The 10,861-nt window shown below is 32.2% G+C and overlaps 1 long non-coding RNA gene across 1 annotated transcript; it reads left to right on the top strand.

Moving 5' to 3' along the window:
* The first annotated feature begins 291 nt into the window (after positions 1 to 291).
* Positions 292 to 2,970, top strand: LOC127710704 (uncharacterized). The gene is made up of 2 exons (XR_007986288.1): positions 292 to 962; positions 2,330 to 2,970. It is a non-coding gene; the product is annotated as an uncharacterized LOC127710704 (long non-coding RNA).
* The last annotated feature ends 7,891 nt before the right edge of the window (positions 2,971 to 10,861 follow it).

Below are 10,861 nucleotides of genomic sequence, written 5' to 3'. Positions count from 1 at the left end.
CCAGCGGAGCATTTTATTCTAATACTGTATGCAATATGTCAAGTATATTTGGTGTATGAAAATTTTTAAGGATGTACATGTTAGTCTGGCATGTTTTATTCGACCTTGACCTCATTTTTATGGTTCATTGCTCAATGTTATTTTTTTTGTTTTTTGGTCAGTTTTTCTATTTTCTTACTTTCAAATTAGCAATAGGTCAACTATATTTGGTGTATGGAATGATAGTAAGGTGCATATCATGATATATTTGACTGAGAAGTTTCGTCTTACCTTGACTTTATTTTTATAGTACATTGGACAATGTTTAGTTTTTGTGGTTTGGTCTATTTTTCGGATACTGTAAGCAATAAGGCCCCTATATTTGGTGAATGGAATGATTGTAAGATGCACATATCTGTCTGGCATGTTTTATATGACCTTAACCTCATTTTCATGGTTCATTGGTCAATGAAAAGTTTGCATTGTTTTGTCAGTTTATCATATGCTTTAAGCAACAGGTAAATTATATTTGGCGGATGTAACGATTGTAAGGTGTGCATGTCTGTCTGGCAGATTCATATAACCATGACCGTATTTTATGGTTCTTTGGTCAATGCTAAGTTTTCTTGGTTTTTTCTTTTTATCAGATATTATAAGCATATGTCTACTTGTAAGTGTATGGAATGACTGCAAGGTGTCATATAAAAATAAGAAGTTGTCTGTCTGCCAAGGTTAATATTACTGTGACCTCATTTTCATAGAATATTGATAATATTAAACAAAAAAAATGATGAGCATGACAAGATATACAAATGATCCAAAATTGTCAGTTGCCTACTAATTATGTAATAGTAGTTATTGTCATTAAATGATAATGTTTACCCTTTTATGTGTAGGGCAAGAACATTAAAGATAAAGGGAAACTATAAACAAAAGAGATTATCAACAAAAATAGATTTACAGACGTCAACAAAGCCTAAATGGTAAGTCCACTTCTATAAAAGTTATTGCCCTTGAATAATGATTATTATGAAAATAAGATGTGGTATAATAAATGAGAAAACTATCCACCAGAGTTCAATTAAGTGGATGAAAGCAATGCAATTACTTATTAGAGGCTAATGATGACCTGTAAATAATGAGAAAACCCATAACCTATACATGATATAGTCATCTATGAAAGACACCACAAACAAAATTTGGAACAAAACATCAATTCAAACTTCAAATATACCAGACTAATTCATAAAAAAGAACAAGTTATGAAAAAACAAATATGACATACGTGAACCAACATCAACCACTGAACTATGTACAGGCTCCTGATTTTGGACAGGCCAAATATGGCAGGGTTGATATAAAAATAAGAAGCGGTATGATTGCCAATGAGACTTTTCTCCAATAAGGATCAATTGACATGAAATTTAACAAAACTAGTTCACTGTACAGCCTTCGACAATGAGCAAACCCTATACTGCATAGTAATCTATAAAAGGCCATGAAATTCAAAAAACAAATGTAAAACAATTCAAAAAGGGCATGGTGTCATTTAAAAAGGACATAATGTCTATCCATGCTAAACATGCTTGGGGGAAACACCACAAAGGCGAAAGCTAAGTGCCTTATTTTTGCACAAAACAATAAACAAAAAACAAATATGATATATAGCAACAATTGACAACCACTGAATAACAGGCCCCTGACTTGGGACAGACACTTACAAAATGTGGCATGGTTTAACATGTTTGCTGGCACCAAATCCTCCTCTAATTAAGGACTGTGGTGTAAGTGTCAGTTCAATATAAAAACTATAAAATCAGTTGAAAAGGGCTTTTTTCTGCTCTTGGGTCAGGTTATTTTTATACATTCCCATTTTCATTCTCAATTTTATTAACTCATTAGAATGCAACAAAGCAGAAAAACAGCTACCAAAAACACAGACCCGATGTGGCTGGATATTTATTCTTTCCCTGTAACAAAAAAGACTCAACATACAGATCTATTAGTACTCACAGTTACTGACAGCTAATTTATAGCAAATATCAACTAATAAAATAAACATTTTGTGAGCACCCAACCCACCCCTAACCTAGGACAGTGGTTTTAATAACAGCACAACCTTTGAACAAACTGTTAACATTTGTTGCAATTGGCTTAACTCAAAAGACTGTAACAAGGCACAAAAACAACTAATATGAAAACCATAGACACAAAGCACTGAAATAAGAGTTCTTACAATTTTAAATATTCAAATGAAAGTTTTATCAAAATGTACATAAACATGATAAAGTAGCCATTTTATTGCTGTATTTCTCTTCATTTATAATTTTTGAGTTTTGTGTATTTGTAGGTCAGACATCTTGGTTTTCATGATCATCATTCAACAGGTCAATACTGAACTGAAAACTTAAAGTTGATATTGTTCTACATAGTGTGACTTTTTTATTAATTTGAAATAGAATGTGTTTTTTTCCTACATAAGAAAGAGGAAATTTCAACATAATGACTATAAACAAAAAGGAGTCATATTATCATGATCATAGATGAACAAGAACTAAATCATGTAAATGCAACAACGTAATTATCAATTGAAAGAATGGAGGAATGAAAAAATATATTTGTATTTTGTTGTCCAAATGAACTTGCTTTGTCCACTCATTTAAATCGCTCCATCCAATAAAGATGTACGGAGGAAGATTTTTGAAGAACAGATTGCAAAAATGTTTTGTCTAAGAATTGTAGGAATATTCTAGTGGATGAAATAATTTGTTTACTTGACTCTTATATAGTGGACTGAATAATTGTACATAGCAAGCTGAAACAAGAAAACTAAAACTTAACAGGAAAAGTGTTTATTTTATAAATTTGCAAATATAAACGTAATATTATGAACACCACAAAGGTATAAGATTCAAATCGTTTGCATATTCATGTATTGCAAAGGAACTATAACAAAGAAAACTTTACCTCATTAAAAGAGTAAACTATTAACTGTGCTTTGTCAATTTGTTCAGTCAGAATATGAAATATTTTTTTCAGTTCTATTTTTCATAATAAAACAAACAAGACAAAGATTTCAAATCAATATTTTTTTCTTTTATTAAGACATGCCATCATTTTATTTCAGTTAAAGGATTTTATTTTTGACTTTAAATATTATAATACTTTCCAAAATAATAATAATCTTTATTGTCATGTAAACAAATTAAAAACATGTTTGTGACAAAAAGAAAAAAACCCAAAATACACTCATATTTATATTATAAACTTTTTACTACCAAACAGAATTCATTGTAACATACACATTACTGTATATTTATAATTTGAATTCCATAGGATTTTATTTTGTCCCATGGGATATTAAAAATCCCATGGGATAATTATAGTCCCATGGGATTTTTTTGGTCCCATGGGACAACAAATATCCCATGGGACTACAATTATCCCATGGGACCCAAAAAAATCCTATGGGATTTAACCAAAATCCCATGGGATAATGGTCAATCCCATGGGATTTGCTGTATCCCATGGGATATTGAAAATCCCATGTTTTTCTAAATCAAATTTCAAAATATATATAATAATAACAGCAGAAAAGCAATGAAATTATCGAATCCCATGTAATTCCGCACATTTTGGTTATATACACGACACTGTAGGTCTAAGGAGAGGCGGCGGCGGATTTGCAAATGAGTGTTTTGCAAATTAAAAGTGTCCAGTGTTTTTAGATTGCCTCAACCAAATGTTTTAACCATGCAACATTAGTCATCATTTGCATATAAGTGACGAACATTTCGGGGATGGGTTGTCACTGGGTGGAGGGAAGGAAGGAAGAAGGTAATGGCAGGAGAATTTTTCCGCATTGAATATTAAGAACCATTAAGTGAATGAATTCTCTTTCAACTTTCAGATAAAATGAAATATAAATGGATTATCATTCTCTGCAAAAAAAAATATGTTGTATTGCTACACCACGGCACCATGTTAAGGGAGGTTTGAGTGCTCACAAACATGTTTAAGCCCGTCTCAATATATATGTGTCTGTCCCTGGTCAGGAACATGTAATATAGCGGCTGTCGTAAGTTGCTGCCCGACATATTTGTTTATGATTTTGTCATAAATCAGGCAATTTTGATACGGTATGGGTTTTGTTCATTGTGAAGTGTATAGTAACCAATAGTTGGTCAAATCTATTTCATTTGGACTTTGTTTGAAAGTCCTCTCAGTGAAAACCATTCCACGTCTCCTTTTTCAATTAATGTTATTGTCTTATTTGTAAAAGGCAGATACAGCCAATATATTAGAATAAAGAACATTAATTTTCTAAAAAAAAACTTCATCTCTATATAGTAAGAAATGAACAAGCTCGGTGGCTCACACTGTTTAAATTTAAAAAAAAATATTAACCTTAGATTAATCATTTTTGGAAAGAATGAAAGAAGAATCCGATACAAGGGATACAAATCCGGCTATGGCTACGGCATAAACTAATTATATAAACTTTCTACTTGAGAATAAAGATGACCTTGTATGAAGTTTTTTTTAGTTGTCATCTTAATATTATATACTTATTAATACAATTCACAAAAGCTAGCAAAGTTTAAAGAATTATAATGAAATAACATCTAATAAGGACAGTTTGAAATATTTTTGAATCCTGATGGTGCATACTCATAAATTCTTTTGGAAAAATCCACGTAAATTTAAATGTTGATTTGATAGCATTCATTTATTTATTTGCCCTCGTAAACAGTTTTTTTAAAATACCGAAATCGGTAAATTCTTATCGTGAACGAATAAGTCGGGTACACCTTTTTACATTCAGGCGTGCTTAAGTTGCACATTTTTCTTCTTATTAAGAAAAATTATTTTAATTTTAGCATCTATCTAAAGATTAGATTATTTACACTCACACACAAAAATAGGGCTTACTGTTGATTTTGAAACTCTATGAATTCACATTTATATTCAACAAAACAGATAGGCCGAGATCCATACCTTTATAAGTTTCAAAACAGAGAAGGTGTGTTTGAAAACAATCACGTACTGCTATATCTTTTAAGGCAAATGCAAGTCTTACTTGTATTAATTATATAATTTTAATATGCACAATATCACATTAAAATTTACTGAGAAATATTATACATAGTAATCATGAAAATGTACTACTGTAACAATGAAAATTCGGACGAATACACTCTATTTCACTACCCCTCCATCTACTTATTTCAGTTTAGGCCAAACAGCCTTAGCAACAGTCTTTTATTATTTTTTCCCTGTAAATAAAAAGATTGATTGAATTTACTTAAACTAAAAAAAAAAAAACAATCTTATTTTCAATAAGATACAAGAAAATTAATTCGAAACACAATTCATGATTTATTTCTCCTAATTTTCAATGAAAACAAAGTATTTTCTTCACTTTTCTTTTAACAAATTATTCATTTCAGAAATTTAAAAAATAAACAATAAACAATGTTGAAGACCGTACCTTGACCTATAATGGTTTACTTTTATAAATTGTGACTTGGATGGAGAGTTGTCTCATTGGCACTCATACCACATCTTCCTATATCTATTTAACCCAGCACATTCTTTATGTGTCTGTCCGAAGCCACGAGCCTGTAGTTTGATGGTTGTCGTTGGTTCATCTCTATCATATTTGTTATTTTTCGTTAATTGTTTTGTTATGAGTAAGGCCGTTAGTTTTCTTGTTGAATCCTTCCACAATTTTCATGTCGGGGCTTTTTATAGCCGACTGTAAGGTACGATTTTTCGTTGTTGAAGGCCAAACGATAGCATATAATTGCTTACATACACTTTATTTGACCCTGGTGGATAGTTATCTTATTTGCAATCATACAACATCTCCACTGTTTATATTTAAAAAAAAGAACAGCGCCAACAAAAGATGAATGGTCGTTTTTTTTATTGAACTTAAAAAATTTCACCCTGACAACAAATAAGACAACAGTCGTTAGTATTACAACAATATATGAATGTATTTAGGATAATATGGTTGAAAAAAACCTTTTTGTCTTTAAAACAATAGTCAAATAGAGGTACGCAACGACGACTTCTGAACGAAATTAATGGCATATATTTTATAATAGTTGATAAGTAGTTTATTTTGTATATTTGTAAGCCGGTAAAGCTTTGATACAGCCAAAATTTCGTCACTTGATATTATCTAAACAGTGATTAATTTCATCTTTAAATTACAATATATTGCAAGACGCCGTACAGACAAAAGTTGTTATTTTGCAATTCGCCGTACAACGTCCTGCAATTCGCCGTACAATAAACAAACAATGTTTTGGTCCATATTCTTTAAAAACATCTTTATGACAACAGATTTCAGTCAATATGATGTCACACTATCATAATCTAAAAACGTGTCTGGAAAAATAATGAAAAACAGTTGAATATCTTGCAAATGGGGCGACAGAGGACAATCGACCTCGAAATTTTCAGGTACTAAGTGGCAAGCTTTGGAGTATAACACAAAATCTTGTCTTAATTTTGTTCTTATCGGCCTAATAATTTGAAGAATTACATATCAGAAAATCATTTCTTAAGCGGTACCCTCGTCAAATCAGTAGAAATGCTTTAAATTGAATGAATTCTTACCTTGTTTCCTTTTTTCCCATTTCTCTCCTCTTCGTTAGTACCCAATTTCCGGTGGCGATGATACACAGTGGAATTGTATGATTGGAAAGCTTTGTTACAATTCTATGCTGCCTGGATACGTCGGGTTGAATCTGGTCAAAATAAGTGGTCTGATGATACTGCGGACATTGAGACTCCTTTATTAGCCAGTGCCGTCAGATCTAGACAGAATAGAGTTAGTAACAAATCTGCTAACATTGTAAAAGCACCGTCAGTTTGGTTTTGTTCTGATTTTCAGAAAAAGAAATGTTCTTTTTCAGGTGCTCATGATAAGGTCATTAAGGGGGTCACTAGGTATGTGCAACATGTTTGTGTGTCTTGTTTATTAAAAGATAACAAGCAATTGCCCAATGCCGAGTTAGATCCATCGTGTCCTCATCATGAGTTATGACTACATGGCAGTAACATTAAGAATGTTTTTGCACTAGAATTTTGCAATATATGTGAGGGTTCAACATGTTTGAAACATATTTTTGGTGAACATGGTATTGAAAATCTTGTGCGTTTTCATAATCAGGTTAAGCGTTCAGGCATGCCAAATGTATTTGGTTGTAAAATTCCTGTATACTCAAAACTGAATATCAATTTTTTTAGATCTATGTTATCTATGTATCATGATTCAGATGTAGTTAATTTTTCAGAATATGGGTTCCCATTGAGGTTCTTGTTCAGGTTTGTCTGTAGAGAAAAATCATGCTGGAGCAAGAAGCCATCCAGATGATATGAGGAAATATTTGAAAAAAGAGTGCACTTACGGTAGCATTATTGGGCCTTTTTTTATTAATCCCTTTGAGACTGACATGGTTATTTCTCCATTAAATTATGTGCCGAAGAAGGATACTTTAGATCGTAGGGTGATTTTAGATTTGAGTTTTGGTGTTGATGGTGAGGACTCGGTAAACAGTCATATATGTAAGGACTTGTTTTTGGGTAATCCTATCAAGGTTTCTTATCCTTCAGTTGACTCTTTGGTGGAGTTGATAAGGAAAAAAGGTTCTGGTTCTTTGTGCTTTAAGCGGGATTTAAAGCGGGCTTATAGACAGATTCGAATTCCAATCTGTCCTGGTGATTGGCATTTGGTTGGATTTTCATGGGAAAATCATATCTTTTTTGATCGGGTATTGTCCATGGGCTTAAGGTCAGCTGCGTATATTTGTCAAAGGGTGACTAACGCGGTTAGTTTTATATTGGACGCTCACTATGATTTACAAATTGTTAACTATCTTGATGATCTAGCGGGCTGTGACGTACAAGAAAAAGCTTTTGACGCTTATGCTATTTTCGGTGAAGTATTGGACAACTGTGGTTTGGAGGAGTCTGTAGAAAAGGCCGCTCCTCCTTCTACTTCTATGGTTTTTCTTGGTATACTCTTTGATACAGCAAGTTGTACTCTATCTATTACTAAGGATAGGTTAGAGGAAATACTTGGTTTGGTTAAAAGTTGGTTGCAAAAGGATAAATGTTCTTTAATAGATTTACAATCTTTGCTCGTTAAACTTCATTTCGTGAGTTCATGTGTTCGCCCAGGGCGACTTTTTGTTTCGAGGTTGTTGGTTTGGTTGCGGACTTTCGGTGGTCAAAACATTACAAAACGTGTACCCAAGTATATTAAGTTGGATTTAGTTTGGTGGAGTGAGTTTCTAATTAAATACAATGGGGTTTCTATGATGTTTCTTATTGAATGGTCTAGTCCAGATTGTGTGCTTTCTTGTGATTCAACCTTGGTTGGTTGTGGAGGTATTTGTAATGGGAGGTATTTTCATACTGTCTTTCCGGCATTTATTCGCAGGAAACAGTTGCATATTAATGCTCTGGAACTTGTTTGTGTTATGGTGTGTCTGAAAGTATGGGCGAGTGTACTCAAGGGTTCTAAGATTGTTATTTATTGTGATAATTCCTCATCTGTCACTGTACTAAATTCTGGTGCTTGCAGAAATACTTTCATGCAATCTTGTCTCAGAGAAATCTGTTTTCTGACAGCTAGTCATGAGTTTCAAGTCAAAGGACGGCATTTGAGTGGTGAAGCAAACAGAGTTGCTGACATGCTTTCAAGGTGGGATATGGATCCCGGTATTAACACTGAGTTTTTAAAGCAGACTCGTGTCAATTCTTGGACAGAAATTGAATTGAATGATGATCTCTTTCATTTTACTTCACCTTGGAGATTTTTTTTTTATTATTGTTTATTGTAGATACTCAACTACATAAGTTACAGAAAGACACAGAGTTGTGTAAGAAATCTGCCTTTGCAGAAGGAACTTACAAGAATTTGAAAGTGCAATTTGTTTCTTATTTTTTATTTTGCACATATTTCAATATGTCACCTTTACCTACTTCTGTAAATACTCTTTGTCTATATGGAATTTTTTTAAGTAGAAGTTTTAAGAGTGTAGCTTCTATTCAGAATTATATTAGTGGTGTCAAGACTTTACATTTGCTATTAGGATTTGAGTTTCCAACGGAAGATTGGTTTTCCATAAAATTATTGTTTAGAGGTTTGTCTCGTCTAATCCGTCTGATGTAACTTTCTGGTGCTGTTGTTTGTTTGCATTTTTTCTCATGGTTAGAAAGTCTAATCTAGTTCCAACTTCGGCAAAGAATTTTGATCCACGCAAACAATTATGCAGAAATAACGTCATTGTTTATAGTGATTACTTGTTGGTTAAAATGGAATGGTCAAAAACCATTCAATATGGTAATAGGAAACTTGAGTTACCATTGGTTAAGATAAAGGATTCCCCGCTTTGTCCGTATAATGCTTACAATCGTATGTGCACTCTAGTACCAGCCAATGCTGATGACCCCGCCTTTTTAATTCCACAAACTAAAGGCAATAAAATTTTATGTTATTCATTTTTTCAGAAAAAACTCAGAGACATTTTAGAAATGTGTGGGTAAGATTCTTCTAAATTTTCCTCTCATTCTTTTCGCAGAGGAGGGGCTACATGGGCTTTTCACAGTAAAGTTCCTTCTGAGTTAATACAATTTCACGGGGATTGCCGTAGTGATGCTTATAAAGTTTATTTAGAATTTGATTTACATGACAAATTGTCTATATCACGAGCTATGGTTGAGGAAATTCCCATTTAATTTTTTGTTTGTTATTTTTTTGTAGACAATGTGTCAAAAAATAAGGTTTTGTTGTTGTCAGATTCTACTTGCAAATACGTAAATAACATTAACTGGCTGGAATGCAATGCTATATCTGGTGCTAATATATACACACTTCATCAATTTGTGAAAGACAATAAAGCACTGTTGAGAAGATACACACATTTGTTATTGCATGTAGGCACAAACGATGTTGGGAATGGTTTATCCAGTAAATTGATTATTCAATATTACAATAATTTAATTGATTTTATTTACAACACTTTAGAGTCTTTAAAGATAGTAGTTTCAGCAATTTTGCCAAGACCCATAGATTTTGATGACACAAAACAAACTGTTATAGATTGTAATAAAGCATTGGCGAAGTTAACGTTGAAGAGAAATATTTTATTTGTTAAAACTTACAAGCAATTTGTTCAGCAACCAGGATCTATTTATAAAAGAAAATGTTTTTATAAAGATAGATTACATTTAAGTTATTTTGGCGTTTCTGTTATACGAAACTTTTTTATAGGTGTAGTTAATCATTTGTAATTAGAATATTGTATTTACATGTACTTTTTTGGTCAAGATACTTTGTGGTTTTTAACTTTATTTTTCAGAAGATGATGGTCAAGAAAGCTGGGCTAGACCATTACTTCTACATCTGGTTTACCTGTGAACCTCTATTAGTTTGCAGGATTCCAGTATTTGTTGTTTGTATTATCAGGTATGTTTATATTATAGTGTAGTTTTTTATTTAACACTGGACACTTTATAGTGGCCGTTGGTTTGGTGCATTTATATATTTTGGAAGTTAATATTTATAATTAATATGGACTTTTAATGAAAAATTATTTATGACATGTATGATTGTAAATGTTTATTTATGCCAAAATATGATTATCATTACTTATGTGTTGAGTTTTGTTTTACTTACATCGAAATGGGAGTAGAGGGAATTGTCAGTCATAAAGACCAATAAAACTCTATAAACGTTCTAGAACACAAAACGTTTTACGTTTAAAATGGGTTTAAATACATGAAAACTTCCTTTTAAAAATTTAATTAAATTCCCAAGAGAGCAACACTCACAGAAATATTAATTCTGATCCCTATAGCG

The sequence above is a fragment of the Mytilus californianus genome, unplaced genomic scaffold, assembly GCF_021869535.1.
Source record: "Mytilus californianus isolate M0D057914Y unplaced genomic scaffold, xbMytCali1.0.p SCAF_8, whole genome shotgun sequence".
Classification (NCBI taxonomy): Eukaryota; Metazoa; Mollusca; class Bivalvia; order Mytilida; family Mytilidae; genus Mytilus; species Mytilus californianus.
The sequence above is the reverse complement of the archived record's forward strand: the minus strand, read 5'-3'. Positions and strand labels throughout refer to the sequence as shown.